Source organism: Dasypus novemcinctus, chromosome Y, assembly GCF_030445035.2.
Source record: "Dasypus novemcinctus isolate mDasNov1 chromosome Y, mDasNov1.1.hap2, whole genome shotgun sequence".
Classification (NCBI taxonomy): Eukaryota; Metazoa; Chordata; class Mammalia; order Cingulata; family Dasypodidae; genus Dasypus; species Dasypus novemcinctus.
In genome coordinates this window covers 22,972,991-23,000,364 of record NC_092216.1, presented here as the reverse complement: position 1 = coordinate 23,000,364, position 27,374 = coordinate 22,972,991, and positions in this window count along the sequence as shown.

Below are 27,374 nucleotides of genomic sequence, written 5' to 3'. Positions count from 1 at the left end.
TTTTTATTTTTTATTTTTATTTTTTTTATTGACTTTGTAATAATATTACATTAAAAAAATATATATATGAGGTCCCATTGAACCCTACCACCCCTACCCCACCTCTCCCCCCGCCCCAGCAACACTCCTTCCCATTATCATGACACATCCATTGCATTTGGCAAGTACATCTTTGGGCACCTCTGCACCTCATGGTCAATGGTCCACATCATGGCCCATACTCTCCCCCATTCCATCCAGTGGGCCCTGAGAGGATTTACAATGTCCAGTGATTGCCCCTGAAGCACCATCCAGGGCTTCCAGCTCCATGTCCCAAAGACGCCTCCACCTCTCATCTCTTCCTGTCTTTCTCCATACCCATCAGCCATCGTGTCCACTTTTCTCAATCCAATGCCAACTTTTCTATGTGGACATTGGATTGGTTGTGTCCATTGCACCTGTATGTCAAGAGGAGGCTCAGATTCCACATGGATGCTGGATGCAATCCTCCCACTTTCAGTTGTAATCACTCTAGTCTCCATGGTGTGGTGGTTGTCCTTCTTCAACTCCATCTTAGCTGAGTGTGGTGAGCCCAATAAGTCAGATTGTAGGTGCTGGAGTCTGTTGAGGCTCAGGACCTGGCTATCACATTGTCAGTCCAGAGATTCAAATCCCCTAAATATATCTTAAACCCCGACACTAACTGCACCTCCAGCACATTAGCATGAAAGTCTTATGAAGAGAGATCCCATCTGAGTCCAGATTCATCACACATAAACACCATTTCCAAAGAGGGGCCATCTGACCTGGTAGTTAACCCCATCGGCCATGACCATAACTCCCATGGGTCTCTTTAGCCCTCAAAGGAACCAATATCTGGGGGTTGTATCTGCTTTATCTGTCTCTCAGAGTCTGCTCAGTTGTGCATAAGGGCAATCCTTCTGACAGCCTCCAGACTCTTTTTTAGAGACTCGTAGCCATATAAACTCATTTCTCCTTTCCATTTCCCCCTTACATTAGGTCAAACAGCATTTTAAAGTCATGTTATTTTATGTAGACAGGGATATTCCGCTGATCTGCATTGAACCTTCCGTATAAGGTCATTTTCCAGTTGCATCATCAGTTGGTAGTTGACAGTGGTCCCTCGGTGCCAGGGAGGCTCATCCCTGGGTGTCATGTCCCACGCTGGGGGGGAGGCATTGTATTTACATGCTGAGTTTGGCTTCGAGACTGGCCACATTTGAGTAACATGAAGGCTGACAGGAGGAAATTCCCAGGCACAGTGCTGCTCTAGGCCTTGTTCTTATTTTAGGCTTATCAGCTCACAAGCATAGTCATTAGCATCAGGGGCTCACTGTTGAACCCTCACTCCCTCCCGGTCCCCGCCGCTGCACCTGGGAGACTGTCGCTGCTCTCCTAGGGACCATGACAGAGCACCACTGGCCAGGAACCCAGTACCCCCCCTGCTGTGATTTTTAATTGTTGCACTATGAGTATATCCAAACATTGCCATGCACCCTGGACCTATGTTCAATCTTTTGATTGCTTATTTCTCCCATCACTCTCTCAGGAGGACCAAAGATAAAGTCCTTGGGGAATATCCAGGGCTTCTCCTATCTTCCAGAGGAAGTCTTCCTATGAGTGGCAGAAACTTGGGGAGGGTCTTCCAGCTGCCATCTGGGGTTACTGATGTCCACGCAGACTTCTTGCCAGGTTCAAGATCCATCTATTGATTTCCTATCTTACTAGCCTGCTTCAGGTGCATCGTAACTCTTTTTGGTTTTGTCTGTTCAGTGTCAGTGTATATTCTAATACATCTGGATGATAAGATAAATTGATAAATGAAAACTCCTAAAAGAGCTCTATTCAAATGGCCAAAAACTACGTGCTTATATTAATAAGTATGAATGCTAATAAGATCTTTAAAGTGATGAAAATTGTTATCTTGAGTAATGCAATTATAATCTCTTCATAAAAATAAAAGACAGTTCTTGCCTAAACTGATATAAATACTTTATTTCTCTTCACAGAATGAAATATAGGATGTGAAACTTAAATGGATACAGAAAGAAGTAAAATGTCTGTAGGAGTGGTGGCTTAAATTTGATGTTTGTTCAAGAAAAGTGTGTTTTGTCTGAGGATGGCATGGATGGCATGGCTAGTTTTCATAAAATCAGAATGGAAGTAAGTAGGACAAAACTTGAATGCATATGACAAGTTGTAGAAGGTACTGTGGTAGCATTAAGTAAGGTAATGTGTTCTGTGAAGGCAGAATTTGTTTTCAAGTTAGGATGTTCTTCATGGTTATGAATAGTTATTATAGAAGAAGTTTATACAAGCATTGCTTAAACTGAAATATTCAAATGGTTAATTACAGAAAGTCATTATTTTTTCCTATAATCTATTTTTTTAATGCTACATTCAAAAAATATGAGGTTTCCATATATCTCCCACCGCCCCTCACCCCATTCCTCCTATATCAACCACCTCTTTCATAATTGTGGCACATTCATTGATTTGGTGAATACATTTTGGAGCATTGCTGCACCACATGGATAATAGTTTACATTGTAGTTTACACTCTCCCCCAGTCCATTCAGTGAGTTATGGCAGGATATATAATGTCTAGCATCTGTCCCTGCAGTATCAGTTAGGACAAGGACAACTCCAAGACCTGAAAATGCCCATCACATTTCTTCTTCCCTCTCCCTGCCCTCAGCAACTACTATGGCCACTTTCTCCTCATTGATGCTACAATTTCTTCCAATACTAGTCACAAAATTTCCATAGTAGAATATCAGTAAGTTCACTCTAATCCATATTTTATTCCTCCATCCTGTGGACCGTGGGATGGCGATGTCCACCCCACCTCTGTATTGAGAGGGGTTAGATTCCACATGGATGATGGATGCAATTCTCTGGATTGCAGTTGTAGGCACTCTTGGTTCCCTGTATGGTGGTTGACCATTTTCACCTCCCTGTTAGCTGCCCTGGGTAAGTCCAATGACCCCAAGGGTAGGATTTTCAAGTCTGCTGAGGCTCAGGGCCCAGCTGGCACATGGACAGTCAAGAGAGTCAAGTCTCCTGAGTATACACCAACCCTAGTGCCAACCACAGGTTCAGTAAAAGTGACAAGAGGAATGTGTAGAGAGGTCACATTTGTGTCAAACTCCATCACTCCCAAAGTAGGGCCAACAGACATAGCACTGAATGCCAGCAGAACCAGTACCTGGGGTTGTATTGACTGTGGCTGTCTCTGGGATCCTGCTGAGGCATGAATAAGCACAACCCCTCTGATGACCTCCTGAATCTTTTCTGGAGAATCACAACCATATAAACTTCATTTGTCCTTTCCATTTTGCCCTTTTATTCAAGTTCAAAAAGCAGATTTAAACACCTGATATTACATGTAGGCTGAGATAGTCTGCTGGTCTAAGTTGACTCTTTTATTCAAGGTCTTTTTCTAGTTACATCATCAGCTGGTGCTTGGTAGTAATCCCTCTGTGCCAGGGAGGCTCATCCCCAGGAGTCATGTCCCATGCTGGGGGGGAGTTAATGCACTTATGTGCTGAGTTTGGCTTAGAGAGTGGCCACATTTGAGCAAGTTGGAGTTAAACTCAGGAGTTAAACTCTTAGGCACCCTCCAGCTCTAGCCCTAGTTCATATTTCAGGCACACAGGTTCATAAGCATAGTCATCAGTATCAAGGGCTCATTGGGAAGCAGACTTGGCCCAGTGTTTAGGGCGTCCATCTACCACATGGGAGGTCCATGGTTCAAGGCACAGGCCTCCTTGACCCATGTGCAGCTGGCCCATGCACACTACTAAGGCACACAAGGAGTGCCATGCCACACAGGGGTGTCCCCCGCTAGGGGAGCCCCATGCACAAGGAGTGCTCCCCATAAGGAAAGCCACCTAGCACGAAATAAAGTGCACCTTGCCTAAGAATAGCACCACCCACATGGAGAGCTGACACAGCAAGATGACACAACAAAAAGAAACACAGATTCCCCAGCTGCTGACCACAACAGAAGCAGACAAAGAGAGAACATGCAGCAAACAGACACAGAGAATAGACAACAGGGGTGGGGGAAAGGGTAGAGAAATAAATAAATACTAAATAAATCTTTAAAAAATATATCAAGAGCTCACTGTTGGACTATCCTTCCTTGCTGGTCTTTACTTGTGCACTTGGGGGATTGTTGCTGTTCTGTTGGGGAATGTGATAGAGCTCCCCTGGCTAGGAACTCAGCACTCCCTCAGTTGTCCTTGTAACTGTAACTACTATGAAAATACCCAACATATATCCAAACATTTTTATGTACCCTATATACAAGTCCTGGAGAACTCCATCCCAACCATGTGCCTCCATCAATAACATCCCACACCAGTGTTCCTCCCCTGCCATAGTTGAACCTCTCTATGGTCCAAAACTTCTTCAAAAATGAAACCTAATATATTGCCAAATTCAATTAATAGGAAAATGAAATATAGCAATGGGTTTAAAGATTAGAAATAGAATACAAACTAATTTAGAAAAACTAAAATAAAGTAAAAATAGGTTGGGGTATTAAAAAGTGAAAAATATTATAAAGCTTTGTTTTTGACGTTTTGCCTTTTATCACTGCAATAGGTGTTGCCCTGTATGTACAGTGGCAAGGCAATTTCTTTCATTCACTCCTCAGTGTCTACATCCTTTTTCTTTTCTTCCAATTTTTAATTTTGTCTTCACAAAAGCTTTAGATCTCAGTAATTCACATATACAAAATATGGGACTCCTATATATACAACATCAAACCCTTTATCCCCTTCCCCAGCAATGATCTTTTTAAATGTTCATGTTATATTTGCTGCAGATGATGAACAGATATTGAAACATAGCTTTCAAACACAGTTCCATTTTGGTTTACATTAGGATTTATATTTTAGATTATGTAATTTTCTAATTTTTAGTTACCTTGAGTTTTATGTTATGGCTTACATTTTAGTCTATACATTTTTATATATTTTTGGTATAATTTAACATGTCCTATATCCATCATTGCATGATCTTGTGGAACACTTCCATTCCCTCCCAGTTACCGTGATTCCATCTATTCTAAACCTCTCTCAACCTTCCCTCAGGGCCCACAGTGACAATCAACTTTCATTATTTGAAGGACCAGGTTCACAGATACTTGCAACAATGCTGAGGGCTTGACATTTTAGACTGCCCTAACCCACTGGGAGCCATCAATTCTCTCATGAGACACAGTTCCCTCTGAGAACATCAGTTCTTCCCAGAATGTGGGTATACCTTCACACTCATTGTATGGGCCTCCACCCAATGAAACAATACACTATGACAACATGAGCATTCACACACTCCATGGAAGCCTCCCCCATCCCCCTTAAGAATCTTAAACAGGCAATCTTTCATTATATTTTTGAAAAAGTTTTCCCACCATTATAATTTCAACCACATATTGACAATCTTTCATGTTCAAATGTTACCCCAAGCCCTCCCCTCAGTTCCTTGAGCCACCATCTGACCCATCCTCCCAACCCTAGTCCCCCTCACGCCCACAGAACCCCACTCACAGTTATCCCTATGCCCCTATCTTATCCCTTCCCTGTACAAATACTTACCTCTGGCTTATTATAGATTTTACCCAATTACGCATCAGGTCCCAACATTCCCTGCGGGCCCCCCCCAACTTCCTTTAAGCCTATCATCCAGTCTCTAGCTCTCTGAGACATGTTGGTTTATTTATTTCATATAAGAGAATTCAGGTAGTATTTGTCCTTCAATGCCTGGTTTGCTTCACTCAACATAAAATCCTCAAGATTCATCCATGTTATACCATGTGTTTGTTTTTTTAAAAGATTTATTTCTCTCCCCTTCCCCCCAGACCCCAGTTGTCTGTTCTCTGTCTCTATTTGCTGTGTCTTCCTTGTCCACTTCTGTTATTGTCAGCAGCACAGGAATCTGTTTCTTTTTGTTGCATCATCTTGTGTCAGTTCTCTGTGTGTGTGGCGCCATTCTTAGGCAGGCTGTACTTTCTTTCATGCTGGGTGGCTCTCCTTACAGTGCGCACTCCTTGTGCATGGGGCTTCATATGCGGGGGACACCCCTTCGTGGCACCACACACCTGGCGTGCATCAGCACTGCACATGGGCCAGCTCCACATGGGTCAAGGAGGCCTAGGGTTTGAACCGCAGACCTCCCATGTGGTAAATGGATGCCCTAACTACTGGGCACAGTCCTCCACCTATCCCATGTGTTTGTATTCCTTCTTATAGTTGAGTAGTATTCCACTGCATGTACATACCACATTTTATTTATACATTCATCTGTTGAAGGGAAATTGAGCTGATTCCAACTTTTGGCAACAGTGAATAATGCTGCTTATGAACACTAGTGTGCATATATTGGTTTGTATCCTTGTTTTCATTTCTTCTGTGTATATACTCAGCAGTGCAACTGCTGGGTCATATGGGAAATCTAGAGCTAGTTTTTTAGAAACCACGAAACTGTCCTCCAGAATGGCTGGATCCTTCTCAGCAGTGGATGAGTGTTCTCGTTCTTCCACATCCTCTCCAACACTTGTAGTCTTCTGTTTTTTCGATAGCTGCCAGTCTCATGGGAGTAAGAGGGTATCTTGTTGTAGTTTTGATTTGCATTTCCCTAATAGCTAGTAATTTTTAGCATTTTTTCATATGCTTTTTAGATATTTGTATTCCTCCTTTGGAGAAGTGTCTGTTCAAATCTCTTGCCCATTTTAAATGGGTTGCTTGTCTTTTTATTTGCAAGATATAGGAGTTCTACAAAGTCATTATTAAACAGAAACTGAATTCATGATTAACCTCATAACAGAAAAAAACCTGTGAAGTCATCTCAATCTGCATATTAAAGTTGTGATAGAAAAAAAGATAATTTTGATTCCACTGGGAATCATAAGTTTTCATAAAATAAGGGTAAAGTAGTTTTTTCTGCACTGCTTAAATAAAATACCGTTAATTCATGTAATCATGATAATTGCATGATGTAAGAAATTTGCTTTGAGACAGTATCCAAAATCATTTTAGTGACTTATGTATGTAGGGTGTATAGAATGTGTGACACCGTATTGTTAAGGAAACAGATAGTAATTCTGTCCTAAGATACAACTGGTTATCAAGAAAAGTTAAAATATAAAACAAAACCTGAATGAATAAAGAAAGTGCAGAAGAGTCATGAAGAAGAATTTTTTGTAGTTACAGCTGAGCAAAATTTACTAGGTCTATCTATGAAGTTTTTAAAGCTGTAATATGAAAGAGCATACTAGTGGTCTGTTTTAGCTAAAAATTTGCAAAAAGTTTTTCTCCTGACTACTCAGTATATAAAAGAAAATTCTGTTTTTATCAAAATCAAAATAGCTTCATATAGTTTAATCCTATCATTTCCTTGGCTGTTAAAAATAGTAATAATATATCTTATCACTTTTAAAAGAAGATAATGTTCAAACCTATCTTCCCAGAGTCAAGTCCTGAAAAATATTTTTCACCTTGGCAATAAAGTAAAATAATAGAATACTTGAGTCCAGTTGATATAAGTTGAAAGGAAAGTGTTTAAAAGTGTTATGGGGAAGTGGACTTGGCCCAATGAATAAAGTGTCCATCTACCACATGGGAGGTCCAGGGTTCACACCCAGGGCCTCCTTGACCCATGTGGAGCTAGTCCATGCAAAGTGCTGATGTTTACAAGGAGTGCTGTGCATGCAGGGGTGTCCCCCATGTAGGGGAGCCCCAAAGGCAAGGAGTGCACCCTGTAAGGAGAGCTGCCCAGAGGGAAAGAAAGTTCAGCCAGGAGTGGCAGTCACACACACACACAGCTGATGCAGTAAGATGATGCAACAAGAATAAACACAGATTCCTGGTGCTGCTGACAATACAACAATAGAAGCAGAGACAAAAGAACACACAGTGAATGAACACAGAGAACAGACAACTGGGGTGGGGGGGAAAGGGAGAGAAATAAACCTAAAAATAAAAAATAAAAAAATTAAAGTGTTAAGAAATTAAAAGGGATTCTTTAACCATCTCTTAATCAAAATATTATCAGTAAAATGTTCACTTCAAAAGTGCATAAAATTCCTGAAAATCTAAAAAATGTTTTGGCATAATACTAAAGTATAATGTTGTTAATCATGGCTTTAATTATTTTTTTTAAGATTTATTTTTTATTTCTCTCCATTTCTCTCCCCACCCCAGTTGTCTGCTCTCTGTCCATTTGCTGTGTGTTCCATGTCTGCTTCTATTTTTGCAGTGGCATCGGGAATCTGTGTTTCTTTTTCTTGTGTCATCTTGCTTCATCAGCTCTCTGTGCATGTGACACCATTCCTGGGCAGGCTGAACTTTCTTTTATGCTGGGCGGCTCTCCTTATGGGGCGCACTCCTTGTGTATGGGGCTCCCCTATGTGGGGGACACTGCTGTGTGGCAAAGCACTCCTTGTGTGCATCAGCACTGCATGTGAACTAACTCCACACAGGTCAAGGAGGCCCTGGATTTGAACCGTGTGGTAGGAAGACTATCTATTGAGCCAAGTCTACTTAAACAACCTCTCCATCTAGAAATCAAGAGACATGCTTTAGCTCATGTTCAACTGATTTGCCCCACCTCCACTAAAGCAGCAGCTCTATGGCTGCAGAAAAAGAGTGACCTTGAGGGGCTGTCAGGGTTGGTGCATAACAGTAGATTATCATGAATTAAAGTAACGCCACTGCTGTCTGTAGCAGTCCTAAATATTCCAACTGTGTTACAAAAATTAATATCCAGTTATGTTTAAGACATGTTAGAGCTTCCTTTAGTATCTCCTTAGGCAAATCAATCCAGCCTGCATTCATCTTCATGTGAGAAGGCCAAATGTGGATTTTGCAGTGCTTCCCCAAGGCTATGTGCAGAGCCCAACCATCTGTCCTGGTGGCAAAATTCTGGCTGTGTGAAAAAAAACCCCAAAAACCAGTGGCTGTAACCTTCTTGATGACTTTATGCCAACCAGTAATTTTTTAATTTTTTCAGAATTAAAAGAAACATCACAGACAATTGTCTCCTAAGAGCTTGAAATAGGCAAATATTTAGGACATGCTACAAAATCCTGACTGTCAAATTCTTAAATGGTGTTTTGTAAAGTAAAACAAAAAACCGTACCCACTGTTGTAACTGTTAAAGCACATTTTCTCATATTAATAAGGTTTATAATATTTTGGGGATCCTGAAAACCCTTTATCCCTCATTTAGCTCAGATATTAAAAACTATCATGTGTGTTAATCAGAAAAGGTTGCGCAGGGAGATGAGAACCCCATACCAGCAGGCTGCTTTTAAAACAATAACACAGGCTCAAGTGGTAAAGGGGTAGGTCTTAACTTGTTCTGTGTATTGGATGTAGCCAGTACCAATCTTGGCTTTGGGTGGAGTGAGTGGTTAGGCAACTTCCTAAACAAATACCACTTGAGTTTTAGTCACAATTCCTAGAAGAAAACAAAGTGCGAGACAGGAACAATGCACTGCTGTGGGCTGCCCTCTGTGGGAAAGAGAAGTCTGTGGAAGAACATCTGGAACAACTGCCAGCAGTGAGAGGTAACAGTCTATCATGTCCCTATCCCCTCCTCTAACATCTCTCGAGACTGTTGAGGCACATGACTTTGAGAAGATCCAGAGCCATCCCACGAGACCCAAGGCAGCAGAGTGGCTCCACTGAAAAGGCAAACACCGTGGATACCAGACCTGGTGGTGCCTAGGCCAGCAGTTCCCATGGCCTGTCACTCACCAGCAGCTCACCAACATCGCCCTCAAGTGTCCATCGTGCTCACCCAATGACTGACCATTACCTTACTGGACGAGACACACTGGCCGAGCAGAGACTCCAGGAGCATGATGGCAAGTGGATTACATCGGCCCCTCCCTCTCTAACAAGGGGCAAGGTATGCTGTCAGTGCTGCAGACACAGCCATGGGACTCTTTTAACTTTGTACCCGGATCCTTACAGCAAAGGACTAAGTCTAAATTACAAGTTAAAGTGCCAGCTGTCCCAAGCCCAAAAGGGCAAGTAATAATAATACATTGTTGTTGCCTACGCTTCAAACTCTCTAAACTGGGAAAATGTGGTCATTTTGATCAATGTTCTGGTCTATTCAGCTCTGCTGGATGGGAATCTTAAATCCATGAACAATAAAAAATCACTCAAAAATGCTTTTGAGGGCGGTGGACTTGTCCCAGTGGGCGGCGGCTTGCTCGGTCAGTAGAGGTGGGGTCTGGCTGTGGATGAGGGGTCGGTCCAGCTCTGGACGAGGGGTCGGTCTCACTTGGGATGAGGGGTCGGTCCCACTTGGGACGAGGGGTCGGTCCGGCAGCAGACGAGGGATCAGTCTCACAAGGGGTTGCGCGGTTCGGCTGACGGGGTCGCCCGGAGAAGCAGGCGATGAACTGGGGACAAGGGAGGCCAGGCCCTTGTCGGGGGCTCTCAGGACTGGAGGGCGCACGGCAGAAGAACTACCGCGGAGACAAGGTAAACACGCAAGTCCATTTTATTGAGGGAGAGGCAACAGTTTTATAGGGGCTGGGGAAGGCTGATTGGTCGAAGCCACGCCCTGTTCTGATTGGTTGCCGGTGAAAGGTCAGTGGGCGGTACCGGATGGGGGAGGGGTGGTGGTTAGGGATTGGCTGTCGCTGTTGCTGGGGGAAGGGGCAGGGTTTAGGGATTGGTGGCTGCTGTTGCTGGGGTGGAGGGCAGACTGGAGTTTCCCGCCCACTCCTGGCTGTTGCTGCTGTCGGGGGAGGGGAAAAGGGCAGACTGGATTTCTCCGCCCACGCCTGGCTGTTGCTGCTGTCGGGGAGGGGAAAAGGGCAGACTGGAATTTTCCACCCTGCACCTGTGCAGGGAGAAGGAAGAAGAAGGGTGCCGCCCCACAAGGCATCGGGTGGTGCCATCTGGGAGGAGGGGCGGCCGTGGAAGCATGGCTGCCGAGAAGGGGAGACCCAAGGGCACTCTGCGCCCATGCCGAGCTTCCTTCAGGGGTGGCGGTGGGCCCGACCAACCACCCTATTATGGGGGCAGCGGAATTAGGCCTACCGCGGCCGCTCCCTTCACCAGGCCAGCAAACCACACTTCAGCCCAAGGGGTGACCGCATTTCCCCCTTCTTTTCAAATAAGGGCCAGGATGGCAGCAGTAGCAAGTAGCCGAGGCCCAAGAGGCAGCAAGCAATGAGGGAAGCGGGGCTGAAGAGGGAGGTGAGTATGCTGGGGATAAATGTACAATTTGGGGGGCGGTATCTTGCTGTTGCAAGCAAGGGTGGCCAATGTCCAATTCTCATTGATCTCGGTGGCTATAAGGTCCATCTGCTTGTTAAAAGAGGATAATAAACAGAAAGGCGATGGAGAGTAGAATTCGTTGGCCAAAGTTCCAATCTTCTGGGGCGGTAGCGGCTAGACAGATGGCGGAAAATATTATCAAGAAAGCAAAGGTTATGAGGAAGAAATAAAGTATTAAAGGCTGTGGGGGAAGTGAGAAGATCATTTAGAGGATAGGGTTGAGAATGGTATGTTTAAGACAGAAGCTTTGAGGTTTGTAGGAGACTGCTTTATAAATGAAGGAGAATGAGGGCAGTAAATATAGTAACAATAGATAGGAAGATGACAGTGAGGAGGAGTCTTTGTTTAAGGTTCCAATCGTCCGGCGCAACAGTGGCTAGGCCGATAGCGAGGGGTATTGCTAAATAGACAATGGCTGCAAAGACAAAATCATCTTCTGTTTCCTTAAGAATAACTTTTCTTTAAATACTTAGTAGCATGCAATATTAGATACCGTTTCCTAAAAGCAAGTTGGCAGGGGAGCTTGGTTGCTGTTAATCTTTCCTGTTATAAAATTACCTTTTATTATTATTATCATCAATTCAGTTTTATATATATATATTTAAGAATGACCTTTTGGAATTAGCCATTTAATACCTTAATGTAAGTTATTGAAGATAAATTTTATCTTTACAGAACACATTCCCTTATGTAAAGTTATCACAATACCTTTTACACTTGCCACATGTAAATTAAGTTTCAAGAGTTTATGAAAAATTAGCCATCCTACTTTAGGACAAAATACGTCTTTTTGCAAAACTTATTACATTTCCGTTAGCATTTTTACACACTTTTAACCTTTTTAATATTCATATAAGTTTTACATTCTTTATATTATCCTGTGAAGAAAAATAAGTTATTCATTTTAATCTAGGCAAGAACAACTTTTTATGAAGACGTACAGTTAATTTTGTTAATTAAGACTTACAATTTTTTTTTAATTGTAGATATCCTATTAACATTTAAACTTATGTATTAATATAATAAACTTAAGTATTGATATAAGCGCTTATTTAATTTTTGGCCATTTGAATAGAGCTCTTTTAAAGATTTCTAGTAATTTATATTTACCATCCGGAGGTATCACAATATACGTTGACATTGAACGAACAGACAGACAAACACAGAACAATTACAACACATTAACAGAAATATATAATTTATTTACAGTTGACTCATAATTCTTACTTTCTTGGTATAGCTGCTTTTAAATCCTTTTTTATATAGCATATCATAGATTATACCCTTCAAGATTTCTTGTGGACTTCATGTTGCCTGTAATAAGCCAGGAGGGAATCTTTTACCTTCCTGCTCCACAGCAAAAGTGACCCTATCTATAAGGCGAGTATAGGTGTCCAGGTCCCAAAGCTGACATGTGGTAAGCCACAGATTAAAGGGGAGAAGAAGGTCCCAATATACTGTTTGAAAGAGATCTTACACCGGTGAGTGTCTAGGAGACCGGCAAGAGCCCGAACTTGCGGGGCTTGCTTAGCAGATAGGATGTTACCCATTGCTAATGGCCTTTTGGAGCCAATAAGAAAGGGGGTCCTTACCTTGAGAGCGCGGCGATGGGAGCCGAGGTGCGCGGTGAGATGAGGGGTCAGAGCCGGTGGGGCTCCAATGGTGGTCGCGGGCCAAGAGAAGGCCCCGACGAGGGGAGGGCGGAACGACGAGCAGTGGAGCAAGGTAAAGGGGAGCAAGTGCGGAGGGGAGGAGGCAGAGGTGAAGGCAGGGGTGGAGGTGCTCAGGCATGTGCTCCTGAGAGTTTTATTGGCGCCTCTTAATCATAGCGGGTCGGTATAAACCCCCGACATGGAAGGAGAAAGCCATCCAGTGATTCTCCCAGACTGCTGTGGCTTGTATGAGGTCACCAAGGTTCAGGAGCAGCAATGCAGAGCGAAAAGATAGGGGTGAGAAGAGAGGAGGGCATAGGGCTGTGGTAGGGTTACTTCAGACGGGCAAACGCGCGCTCCCGAGAAATCCAAGGCTCCTCTTAATCATAGCGGGTCAGTATAAGCCCCCGACATGGAAGGAGAAAGCCATCCAGCGAGTCTCCCAGACCGCCGTGGATCATATGAGGTAGCCAAGGCTCAGGTAGCAGCAATGTTGCACGAGAGAAGTCCCACGGTGAGAAGAGAGTGGGGGGGGCCGCCAGGTTATGGAGTGAGGCTGTGGTGGGGTTGCTCTGCCCCACGTTGGGCGCCAACTGCGGCGGCTTGCTCTGTCGGTAGAGGTGGGGTCTGGCTGTGGATGAGGGGTCGATCCAGCTCTGGAAGAGGGGTCGGTCCCGCTTGGGACGAGGGGTCAGTCCCACTTGGGACGAGGGATTGGTCCAGCAGCAGACGAGGGATCGGTCTCACAAAGGGTTGCGCGGTTCGGCTGACGGGGTTGCCCGGAGAAGCAGGCGATGAAGGGGTCGCCCGGAGAAGCAGGTGACGAACTGGGGACAAGGGAGGCCAGGCCCTTGTTGGGGGCTCTCAGGACTGGAGGGTGCACGGCAGAAGAACTACCGTGGAGACAAGGTAAACACGCAAGTCCACTTTATTGAGGGAGAGGCAACAGTTTTATAGGGGCTGGGGAAGGCTGATTGGTCGAAGCCACGCCCTGTTCTGATTGGTTGCCAGTGAAAGGTCAGTGGGCGGTACCAGATGGGGGAGGGGTGGTGGTTAGGGATTGGCTGTCGCTGTTGCTGGGGGAAGGGGCAGGGTTTAGGGATTGGTGGCTGCTGTTGTTGGGGTGGAGGGCAGACTGGAGTTTCCCGCCCACGCCTGGCTGTTGCTGCTGTCAGGGGGAGGGAAAAGGGCAGACTGGATTTTTCTGCCCACACCTGGCTGTTGCTGCTGTCGGGGGAGGGGAAAAGGGCAGACTGGATTTCTCTGCCCACGCCTGGCTGTTGCTGCTGTCGGGGGAGGGAAAAAGGGCAGACTGGAATTTTCCACCCTGCGCCTGCACAGGGAGAAGGAAGAAGAAGGGTGCCGCCCCACAAGGCATCGGGTGGCGCCATCTGGGAGGAGGGGCGGCCGTGGAAGCATGGCTGCCGAGAAGGGGAGACCCGAGGGCACTCTGCGCCCATGCCGAGCTTCCTTCAGGGGTGGTGGTGGGCCTGACCAACCACCCTATTATGGGGGCATCGGAATTAGGCCTACTGCGGCCGCTCCCTTCGCCAGGCCAGCAAACCACACTTCAGCCCGAGGGGTGACCGCACCAGTGGTCATGGTGTCTGTCTACCACATGGGAGGTCCACAGTTTAAACCCTGGGCCTCCCTGACCCATGTGCAGCTGGCCCATGTGCAGTACTGATGTGTACAAGGAGTGCCATGCCACGCAGGGGTGTCCCCGCATAGGGGAGGCCAATGTGCAAGATTGTGCCCCATAAGGAGAGCCGCCCAGCACGAAACAAAGTGCAGCCTGCCCAGGAATGGTGCTGCCCACAAGGAGAGTGGACACAAGATGATGCAACAAAAAGAAACACAGATTCCCATGCCACTGACAACAGAAGTGAACAAAGAAGATGCAGCAAATAGAAACAGAAAACAGACACTGGGGTCAGGGGGAGGGGAGAGAAATAAATAAATCATCTTAAAAAAAAAAAAACACTTTTGAAACCACAGTTAGTAATCCAAAGTCTCCTATGACAGCACTAGGCCCCATCCCTAGCCACCATAACAGAACAGACTTGCAGAAGCTGCAAGTTTATTATTAACCTGCCCTACCATGGAAGTGTGACCAGTCGTTTACTCAGAAGGAGCCATGTCCAGTGACATAGAACAGCCCCCCATCATGAGCTGACGTGTACTGATACAGTTCATTTCCTCACAAGAATAGACAAAGAAGCCACGTGACCCCCCCAACCCTTCCCACACCCCCAGAATTCACTGCCCCTTGCCCACCACCCCTAGCCATCCCTATAGGCCCTCAGGTCTTACCTAAGCTCAAACCCACTCCCACTGTCTAAGCATGCTTCCGACTATAGATGTACTGGATAAATTCATGACTGCCTCTGCCAAGGGCGGGCTAAAGTTTATTCTTCAGACCCCCTCCATTGGGAGAGCTTCCCAATAAATCCTTGCCTGCAATTGCTGGTCTCTGCATCCCAACTGTCTCACCCCAACATCTAACATATGTTGCTGGAAACCCAGGAACTGGGAAGAGGAGCCCCCCACCACCACACCTTGCAACCTGGAAAGCAGTGAGCAGTGGCAGCTCACCCCAGGTTACTCCTTATTCTGATCGTGCAATGCTGAGTCCTATCCTCCTTTTCACCCTCTCCTGGAACTCCTCAGAGTGAACCGCAGAGACAGAGCAAGCCCCAGAGACACTTGGGATTGTGTTGAGACCAGCAGATTGGTGAGAGAACTGCCCTTGCTGCTGCTGTAACTCCATCCAACATCAGACTCTCATCATCAGCTGGGGGAGTTAAGGGAATTCTCTTCTGGAGGATCCTGTTCTTTCCCCTGTTGTTTTAGACAACTCCACAGATCCTGGCTAGGTCAGTGATCCTCTTCATTTCTGGGGACCATGGCAGATGCCTGACCTGCATCCCCAGAAGCACCTCAGGAGTCAGAGATGTCTGGTCCTGGGTGTGGATTTCCTGCTGCTAAGGGTCTCTGACTTAAGGGGGACGCCTGAGGTGCTTGGTCAACCCTGGAGAGTCCCTGATCTCATCCTAGCTTCCAAAAATGGGAGAACTCCTTCAGCTCCTCTCTATTACTCCACTACAATCTGGCCTCAGTACAAATTCGAACATGGAAGTCAATCGCTGGAACATGGTACCTTTGACACAGATACTTAGAGATCTGGAAAAGTTCATCCAACTCAATGCCCAGTGCTTAGGAGGTCCTTATGTTTAGTTCTCCCTATTTCTCTGAAACCATCTTTCTCTCTGACTGTCATGTTCCACTTACCAAATCCTATTGCTCCATCAGAAACTTCCATCTCCCTCTCACCCACCTCCAAAATCTCCTGAAAATCTCAACGTTGATCTGGCCAGCCAAGTTCCTCCTGCACCTTCTCCCTGTGCACCTCCAGCTTTGCCTCCATCCTCATCCTCACCACGACCTTCTGCCCCTCAGCCCTCTGCTATGCCCTCTTCTGCCCCTCTGTTCTCAACATTGATCTGGCAAGCCAAGTTCTTCCTGCACCCCTTCCTGTGTGACTCCAACTTTGTCTCCATCCTCTTCCTTGCCACCACCCATCTTCCGCCCCTCAGTCCTCTGCTGCGCCCTCTTCTGCCCCTCCGTTCTCCCCTTTTCATACTAGTTCATGAGGACTACATCCTCCCTGCTCCCCACTGTCCACCTCCACCTCTGTAAGAAAAAAGGTTAACCCCTCTCCACCTCTTAATTCTACACAAGTACCAACACTCCTCTCAGAAAAACAAAGTTAAAATACACATTCCCTTCTCACTCTACATATAGTATGTCATAACAACTTCTTCTACAAGCCCCATGGAAAAAAGTTGCATTTGGGCTGCAGTCACTGCCTTTGCCAATTCCCTACACACACAGGGCCCTGCCTGACATGCTCCTGGCACTGACGCAGTTTCCCCAGCCTCTCTCCATGGGAATATCAGGCAGGTTCCAGAGATTTAGACAGCGTGGCTCACTTCCGAACCTGCATACTAGAAGGCATGAAAAAGGCAGCCCTCAAAGCAGTAAATTATGACAAAATCAAAGAAATTTTCCCCAAATCAGATGAAAACCCAGATGCCTTTATGAATAGATTAAATCAATCACTCCTCAAATATACTAATTTTGACCCGGATTCTGAATCCAGATGACTACACTCACGTAGCCACTTTATCACTAAGACATACCCAGATATCAGGTAAAAAAAATGGCAGAAATTACAGAGGCCCCTCAAACCCCTCGGAAAGACCTAATTAAAGCAGCCTTCAAGGTCTTTAACAATAGAGAGGAGGAAGCCAAATTAGAAAAACACAAACGAGATCTCTCCCTGCTACTGCCTCACAGTCAATTTCCAAAACCCCATCCCTCTTCTTCCCTGTGGCCGCCACCTGGACCCTGTTAGGTATGGAAAAGAAGGACATTGGGCACATGCACACCCCAATCTAGAAACCTGCCAGGGCTTTTCTAGTGTGCTGACTTAGAGACCAGTGGAGGTCGGATTGTCCTGAAAACTCAGTTTCTGGGAAAGCCCCTCCAACACACCTTACAGGCCTAGATCATCTTCCCTTCCTGACCTACTCAGAATAAAAGCAGAAGACTGATGGGTCTGGGTTCGGAGAGGCCCCTCATCTCCATCAGTAAGTGGGAACCAAGGGTTATCATCAAGGTTGGAGGTAAGCTGAGCTCCTTTTTAACTGACACAGGGGCCAGGTACTTGGTCCTTTCAGAACATTCAAGGTATTTAATATCTTCCTCAACCTCTACTGTGGAAGTTGAGGGTATTCCTTTCTCTCCCTTGATTACACACCCCCTCCCTTGCACTATAGAAAATCTCACATTCTCACACCAATTCCTAGTTATACCATCATGCCCCTCTTCACTCTTTGGAGAAGACATTCTATCCAAACTGCACTCCTCTAGCTCCTTTTCACTACCCTCCCCCCAAGCTAGCTTCCTTCTCCTTTTGTCCTCAGCCCCAGCCTGAACTCCTACTTCCCCTCTACCGACATCCCTTTTATCTTACAACAGAAAGTAACCCCCAAGTCTGGAACACTGAGTCTCCCTCAATAGCCTCACACCTCTCCCCTGTAAGAATCACCCTAAAAGACAGCCCTTCTTTCATTAACATTCCCCAATACCCTCTCTCTTGCAGTATCAAATGTGGACTTAAACCCATCAGTGACAAACTGTGCCACAGTGCTGTTATGCCCCACTCTCCATTCAATACACCTATCCTACCTGTTGAAAAACCTAATGGCAGTTATTGTCTAGTCCAAGACATAAGAGCTGTCAACCAAGCAACCTAGCCTATAGTCCCCTGAGTCCCCAACCCCTATAGCCTCCTATCACATATCACTCCCCAAACCACACATTACACAGTAATAGACCTCAAAGATGTATTTTTCACAATCCCCCTAGGTGGAAACTCTCAAAACATTTTTGCTTTTACGTGGCTCTCATATTTTTCTTCATCTTTAATGCTATACTAATACCCCGAATAACCCCACTGATAATTTTGCTCCTTCTCATGTGTGGTTCTTATCTCCTACAGCTTCTCACCTGATTTCATCCACCAAGTTGTTCAAACCACCCAAGAATATGTAAATGAAACCTTCCTATTACAAGAACAGTCAATAACCACCTCACAATGCAAAACCCACCAGTTGCAAGAAAAGAGAACCCCTAAAGCCCCCTAACAGCAGAAAGGAGCCAGAATGAGTTGATACTCCCTTTCCTCCAATCATGACTGCCTCTGCCAGAGATGAGCTGAAGTTTATTCTTCAGACACCCTCTGTTGTGAAAGCTTCCCAATACATCTTAGCCTGTAATTACCCTTTCTTTCTGCCCAGCATTCCCATTACTTAGGTCCTTCATCATATGCATGTAATCTAAGAGGAATGTTAGATCTACAAGGTTTGCACTGATTAACAGATCATAAGGCAGTGACTCCATTTCTATTGATTGAACAAAGCTGCTTACTGCAGAGGACAGCACAATGGAAATGGAGCCAGTAAGGACCCATCCCTTCCAGGCCCCTGCATTCCAAGAATACCTTGCCTCCTAGCCCACTACCCCCATGCTCTGCACAAGAATAATTCACTTTTACAGCCCCTTATTAGCCAGAGGCTGTACTCAGAGCCTAACACTCTCTCCTCAAACTAATTCTTTCCTGCCTATTGATGTACTGTATAAATTCACATCTGCACCTTCCATGAGCAAGTTTAATTCTCACCTTCAGATCCCTCTGTTGGGAGAGCTTCCCAATAAACTAATGCCTGCCTGCAATCCTCAGTCTCCATGTCCCAGTGAGCGCCATTTTTTCTCTAACACAGACAACAGTATAATGTTATTGGTCACAATTTCACAGAAGCAACCAAATCTTCTCAATTGCATTATTTTTGTAATGAACTCTCACCAGAACTTTCACTTTTATAAATCAGTAATAAATCAGTTTTCAGTGTTTTGTCATCAATGGACAATTTTAATTCTGAGGCTTCACAGAAAACACGTGCAATCAGCTACAGGCCAGAGTGCATCACATTAAACAAAAGACTGTCTCAGAAACCCATGGAAAGGAATATGCCAGGTACTCTGGGGCACAATTTTCTAAGGACATTGCTTAAATAACTTTGGAAAAAACACCACTGGGCTTAGTCAAGATTCCAGAATTCTCATGAAGAAGCCAATGGGTTCATGATATTGAGAGGAACAAGGTCTAATTTTACTTAAAAGAATGAGTCGCATACAAATATAACAAGAGAATACTGAAATTTGGAAGAGAGAAGTACCGTGTCATGTACAAGGGAGCCCCAATAACATTAAAGGCCAGTTTCTCATCAGAAATGTTGGAGGCAAGAAGGCAGTGGGAAGAAGTATTTTATAAAGTACTGAAAGAAAATCATTAGAATGAAAAATTTTTATATCCAGAGCTCTCTTTCAAAACTGAGGGGGAGATTAAGGCATTCTCAGATAAACAAAAGCTGAGTGTTCCTCACCCTATTGCCAGATTTTATTTAGGTTCTTGGCTATGCTGCAGAAATGCATTTCAAGAGCAGGCTGGGTGAGTTAGGCCAGTAATTTATTCAGGTAGGGAGGGAAGAGAAATGGGAGGAAATAACAGCAGGGGTCCCAGGTAGAGAGGAAGGGGCTGAAAAGTGATAAAAGGGCTGATTTATGGGCTATAATTTCCCATTATAGGTTATAAATGCCCATGTTTTACTTGCACTGTGACTCAAGCAGGGAGGCAGGCAGCTGCATTCCAGGTCCAGAGGCAAGAGAGCACACTAGAGCATGCTTAGGCCCCATGCCTGCCTGCCTTTTGACCTGTTAAATATCCCATCCCTTTGTTAATGGCAAGGAAGGAGTTCCAGCTGTTGACTGTTTTGATTACTTATTTCCTCCATCCATCGCCCAAGAGGGCCAAATGATGAAGTCCTTGGGGAATATCTGGGGGCTTATCATGGCTTCTGGAGGAAGCCTTCTTCTGCATGGCAGAATCTCAGAAAGAGCCTTCCAGCAGCCATCTTGGGGTTGCTGATGTCCCCGTGAACTTCTTGCCAGGTTCCAGATCCATCTATTGATTTCCTATCTTACTAGCCTGGTTCAACTCCTGGATCTGACCCACAGCAAAACTAAAGGGCATTCATCAGATGGGAAAAAAAGATCAAAGCAGCATTAAACTAAAGATCTCCAGTAAAGGTAATTACCTGGGTAACTATAAATGACAGTACTACTTTATTGTACTTTTTGGTATGGAACTCCACATACAGAATATACTATGCAAATAAATGCCTTAAAATAATGATAAATGTATGGGTTGGAACTCAAATCCAGATGTAATCTGTGAAAACAACTTCATAAAGAGGGCAGGATAGAGGAGTACCTGAACATAGTTGGTGGATGATATTCAAGTTAGGTAGTTATCAAATCTAAAGATACTGTTACAGATTTACATGTTCAATTAACCCCCATGGTAATCACAAAGAAAATATCAAAAAACTATGCAAAACAGGAAATGAGAAGTGATTCAAATTGGTTTACTACAAAAGATCAACTAAATACAAAACGAGGCAGTAAAGAATAAAATGACAAAATTTGAAGTGGCCTGTATGTTACTGAAGATCATGCTGAACAATTCTAATGCCCTAACAATGCCCTACATTCCATCTATTCTATTCTTTCCTCCCCTTCCCCTCAGCACCTATGGTAATCACTAAGTTTCAATTTATGAAGAATAAGTCATAGTTCCTGCAATAATATTGAGGGCTTGACATACTGTCTGTTTTATTAGGCACTGCCTATGTTCTCAAAGGATTCTTGTCCCTCTAACTGAGAACACAGCAGGATGCCCCAGGATGGGAGTTTCCATTTTCTTAATTATTGTGTGGGTCCCCACATACTATTACGCACTATGACAAAACAAACACTTACATATTCTATAGATGCCTGCCCCAGGTGTCTCCTGTCCCATGCACCTCCATACCCAACACCTTACACCAGTAACCCTTTCCTGCCATATCTGCCAAAAGAACATTGCCAACAATGCAGTTTTAACCACAGATGTGCAAATCCCCAGAATCCACTTGCTCCTTCCCCTGGCTGTCCCCTATTTCCACATAGTCCAACCAACCCCCCCCCGCCACTACTCTTCAGACCAGCACCACTGAACCCAATCTCATCACTGTACCACTGTCACCATCATCCACTGCACAGCTACACCCTTCCAACTTATCACAGCTATGCCCATGTGGTCATTGGTTCACAACCCTATACTCCCTTTTGTTAAAACCTATAAAAGTGTACAATCCAAACTGTAAACCATAATGTAAACAATTGACCATAATGAATAGCAATGCTTCGATGTCTGTACATCAATTGCAACAAACATACCATCTGAATAAGGGGAGAGGAGAAATGGGGAAGGGTGGTGGGTACATTGGAATCACCTGTATTCCCTATGTGACTTTTCTGTATCCTAAAGCTTCTTTGAAGAAAAAATGAAAAAAAAAATTAAAAACTGGGGGAATATATGGAAGAAAATGTCACTTTACACACAAGACAACAGATCTTACACTGATGAAAGAAAAATATCTAAAACTTTTTTCTTTATTTAAAGTTTTTTGTATTTTATTGGTTATTTTAAAACTTAATTTTTACATTTTCTTATTAATTTTATGTGGTTGTTTTCTTGGCTTCATTTTTGGAGAGGTAGGTTTTGGTTCACAGAAGGGTCTCAGTGCTAGGGAGGATCACTGGTGCGGGGTGTCAGTGATGGGTATGCATGGGACGGAGTTCAACTGTGGCATGCCACTAAGGCATATGAATATGCTCAAGTGTTCATGTGGCACTGTCTCGGTGGGTGGAGATACACACAGTAACTGAGAGAATATTGAATTCCCATCCTGTAGAGTTCTGCTACATTCTCTAATATAGCAGTAAGAATCCTCTGAGTACAAGGGTAGCACCTAGTGAATGAAGACAGACCATCATTCCAGGTCCTTAATATTGATGACTCTACTTATGAACCTTTTCTTTTGAAATTGAAACTTAGCCTGATATTAGAGATTGCCTAAGAATTACCTTCTGAAAGCCTCCTTGTTACTCACATGTGGCCTCCCTCTAACCCAAAAATGCAATACTTGCCCCCAGTGTGGGACTTGACTCGTAAGGTTGGGCTCCCTTGCACTGTGGGATTATTAGTAAGCACCAACTAGCAAGGTAGATGAAAAAAAAGTTTGACCGAAAAGGGGAAACAGTACATGCAAATGAGTTTTAGTGGCTAAGAGATTTCAAAGTGAGTTCGGAGGTCATTCCAGACTCACAGCAGGATCTCACTAACTGCCACAATAAACAAATGCTTCAAATAGTGGGGCTCCTGAGGCTCTACAGACATCCATAAACTATAAGCTCAGGAATTCAGAACCTTGTCATTATTACTTTGGAATTTAAGCTCTCCGGTGTAATGGAGTTGGACTCATTTGTGGTTTCCCTACACATGGTTCTTTTGCCCTTCCCTTTCATTAGTATTATAGTTAGTATTATACTTTATAGGTGTATGTCAAGAGACTTGAATCTTTGGTTCATCCATGTGCCAGGTCAGCCCTGAATCTCAGAATTACAATGTCTACTCTCCAGTTAATTGGACTGACCCAGGACAACTAAAAAGCAGATGATGATGGACAATGCCCATCCCAAGGAACAGAGAGTGTCTGCAGCTGCAAGCAAGGTAGTTTCATCCATCTGCCCCATAGGATCTAAGTCCCCACTAAGCTATAAGCAGAATGGGCATCACCATCTCAAAGTGCTCAAGCCTGGGTAATAAACAATGGACTAAAGTAGACTATCATCATAGAATAGACTTATTCTTCTAGCAATGGAAGAACTCCTATCAGTAATGTAAAGGCAGTGGCCACCAGAGGTTCTCAGGGATGGGAGAGGGAAGATTAGGGGTAATATGGGGACATTGTTGGGATATTGGATTTGTCTTGCCTGACACTGCAGTGACAGATATAGACCATTGTGTATTTTGTCAAAACTTACAAAATTGTGCAGAATGAAGTGTAAACTGTAGTCCATGGTTAATAACAATGCTTCAATTGAAACAAATGTACCATACTAATGAAGTATGTTGTTAATCTGGGAAAGTGGGAGGGGATGGGAGAAGGGTATATGGAAATCCCTTATATTTTTTATATAACATTTATGTATCTAAAGAATCTTTAAAAATAAAAAAAATTAATTAAAAGAAAAATAAATTGAAATACAAAAAAAGTATGACCAAAAAGCCAAATGGCAAAATGGCTGAAATCCTGCATTGCCAGCAGTTTTATTTAAGGTAAATGGCTTATAAACTCAGCACGTAAATGCATTAACTTCCCTACAGCATGGGGCATGACTCCTGGGGATGAGCCTCCCTGGCACAGAGGGATTACTACCAAGCACCAGCTGATGATGTAACTAGAAAGACCTTCAATAAAAGGGTTAACTCAGACCAGAAAAATATCTCAGCCTACATGTAATATCAGGTGTTAAAATCTGCTTTTTGTACTTGAATAAAAGGGTGAAATGGAAAGGACAAATGATTTTATATGGTTATGAGACTCCAAAAAAGAGTCAGGGGGTCATCAGAGGGGTTGCACTTAGGCATGCCTGAGCAGGGTCCCAGAGATAGGCAAAGTAGATACAATCCCAGGTACTGATTCTCCTGAAGGCTACAGAGACCCACAGGTTCAATGGTCATGGCAGATGGCTCTAGAGTTCAGTGCCATGCCAGTTGGTCCTACTTTGAAGTTTGTTTTCCTGAGTGTGATGGAGTTGTACTTAGATGTGACCTTTCTACACATGCCTCTCCTGTCACTTTTGCTGGACCTGTGGTTGGTGCTGGGGTTGGTGTATACTTAGGAGACCTGAATCTCTGGACTGTCCATGTGACAGTCAGGCCCTGAGCCTCAGCAGACTTGCAACTCCTACTGTCTGGTTTATTGAACTTTCCCAGACCAGCTAACAGGAAGGTGAAGAAGGTCAACCACCACACCAGGGAGCCTAGAATGCCTACAACTGCAAGCAGGAGAACTGCATTCATTGCCCATGTGGAATCTAAGCCCCCATCTCAATATAGAGGTGGAGTGGACATAATCATCCCAGAGTCCACAGGATGGAGGAAGAGAGTAGGGATTAGAGTGGACTTGCTGATATTCTACTATGGAACTATTGTGATTAGTAATGGAAGAAATTGTAGCACTGATGTGGAGAAAGGAGCCACAGTAGCTGCTGAGGGCAGGGAGAGGGAAGAAGAGATATGATGTGGGGGGCATTTTCAGGACTTGGAGTTGTCCTGGGTGATACTGTAGGGACAGATGCTGGACATTGTATGTCCTGCCATGGCCCACTGGGTGGACTGTGGGAGAGTGTAAACTACAGTGTAAACCATTATCCATGTTGTACAGCAGTGCTCCAAAATGTATTCATCAAATGCAATGAATGTCCCATGATGATGAAAGAGGTTGTTGATGTGGGAGGAGTAGGGTGAGGGGGGTGGGGATATATGGGGATCTTATATTTTTTGAATGTAACAAAAAGAGAAAAAATAAAAAATAAAAAAATAAGGTAAATGGCTTAAATATCCCAGTCAAAAGGCAGAAATCAGGAAAATATATTAAAAGCATGACAACTATATTCTGCTTACAAGAGACAGACCTTAATTTCAAAGACATGAGAAGGTTAAATGTGAAAAAATGGAAACTATTCCATGAATATAGTAACCAAAACAGAGTGAGAATTGTTAAATTATCATCAAACAAAACAATGTCAAATACTTTTAGAAGGAACAAAGAAAGACCCTATATATTGAAAAAAGAATCAATTATAGAAATGTATGTACATAATCTTGAGGCACAAAATATATGAAGCAAACATTCAGAGATTTGATCGGAGAAATAGGCAGGTTTGTATTAATAGTCATAGATTTCAATATACCATGTTCAGTATTGGAAAGCATTTTCAAACTGAAGTTGCAAAAGGAAATGGAGGACTGGAATGAATCTATGTACCAACTAGCCCTAGCAGTCCTATTTAGATGTTTATAACAGAAAAAGAGAGTATGTATGTGCAAGAAATATGTAACACATCTTTCTTTGTAAGCAACAGAGTACAAATTCTTCTCAAGTGCACAAGGATTATATCTCAGATTAGGCTATATATTATACCACAAAACAAGTCTCAATAAATTTTGAAAGATCAAAATCATATAAAATATCATATCTAACCACAATGAAATGCCATTAAACTTCAGTAACTAGAGAATTGGAAAATTCACAAGTATGGGGGAGTTAAGCAATACACTCCAATGGATAGGGCATCCACCTACCACATGGGAGGTCCACGGTTAAAACCCCGCACCTCCTTGACCCGGGTGGAGCTGGCCCATGTATGCCGCTGATGCCTGCAAGGAATGCTGTGCCACACAGGGGTGCCCCCGTATAGGGAAGCCGCATGCACAAGGAGTGCACCCTGTAAGGAGAGCCACCCAGTTTGAAAGAAAGTTCAGCCTGCACAAGAATGGTGCTCCACACACAGAGAGCTGATGGAGGAAGATGACGCAACAAAAAGAAACAGATTCCTGTGCAGCTGACAACAGAAGCAGACAAAGAAGAACACACAGCAAAATGGACAAAAAGAACAGACAATTGGGGGAGGGGGGGAGGGGGAGGGGAGAGAAATTAAAAAATTAAAAATTCTTAGAAATAAAAAAAGACCTAATGGGTCAAAGAAGTCATGAGGAAATATGGAAATATCTAGAGAGGAATGAAAATGAAAACAAAATGTTCAAACTTATGACAAATATTAGATAGACTGACAAAAAAAGGAGAGGATGCAAATAATAAAAATCATTTGCATTGAAAGGGGGAATATTACTGCTGAACTTACAGAAATAAAAAGGATAATAAGAGCATATTAAAATCACCGTAGGGGAAGCAGACTTGGCCCAATGGTTAGGGCATCCGCCTACCACATGGGAGGTACATGATTCAAACCCTGGGCCTCTTTGACCCATGTGGAGCTGGCCCACATGCAGTGCTGATGTGTGCACGGAGTGCCAGGCCACGAAGGGGTGTCCCCCGCATAGGGGAGCCCCATGTGCAAGGAGCTCACCACATAAGGAGAGCTACCCAGTGTGAAAGAAAGTGCAGAGTGTCCAAGAACGATGCCACACACACGGAGAGCTGACACAACAAGATGATGCAACAAAAAGAAACACAGATTCCCAGTGCCGCTGATAAGAAGTGGTCACAGAAGAGCACACAGTGAATGGACATGGAGAGCAGACAACCGGGGGAGGGGGGGGAAGGGGAGTGAAATAAATAAGTAAATAAATCTTTTGAAAAAACATCACTGTAGGATAACAAAATAACTTATATGAAATGGAAAAATCCCCAGAAACTCAAAATTTAATTTAAATGACTCAAGAAGAAATAGGCAATCTCAAAAGACAAAGAACAGGTAAGAATTACCTCAGTTACCAAAAATCCCAATGCAAAGATTTAATATCTATGATATATAAAGAGATCTTACAACTCATTAATAAAATGACAAATGATCCAATTAAAAATGGGCAAGACTAGAACATTTTTCCAAGAGGAAACACAAACGAAAAAAAAAAAAATGTTCATCATTAGCTATTATGGAAATGCAAATTAAAACTATAATGTGATAGAATTTCATGCCTATTCGAATGGCCACTGTTAAAAAAAAATACAGAAAATTACAAGTGTTAGAGAGGATGTGGAGAAATAGGAACACATTCACTTTTGTTGGGATTGTAATACGGTGTAACTGCTGTGGAAGACTGGTGGTTCCTAAGGAAGCTAAATATAGATCTACTATAGGATCTGTCAATTTC